Genomic DNA, 248 nt, shown 5'->3' on the forward strand with positions numbered 1-248 from the left:
ATGATCCGAGACTCTTGGCCCTAGTGGAGTTTCTCACCTCCACAGTGATAATCAGGCAGCGGGAAGTTCTCCTTCTTTCTCTTTCTCTTCTCTTCCCCGTCCAGGCCTGCACTCAAGAGCACCCTCATGTGGGGAGGCGCCTGGCCAGCTCCCCAGCCCCCCACTCACCCCTCTGTCCTGCAGTTTGGGAAGCAGCCTTCCCCTTGGACAAGAGGATGTGTGGGCGGCCTGCAGCACTGCCCTGCTGC

The sequence above is a fragment of the Varanus komodoensis genome, unplaced genomic scaffold (genome assembly GCF_004798865.1).
Source record: "Varanus komodoensis strain SLA01 unplaced genomic scaffold, ASM479886v1 scaffold60, whole genome shotgun sequence".
Taxonomy (NCBI): domain Eukaryota; kingdom Metazoa; phylum Chordata; class Lepidosauria; order Squamata; family Varanidae; genus Varanus; species Varanus komodoensis.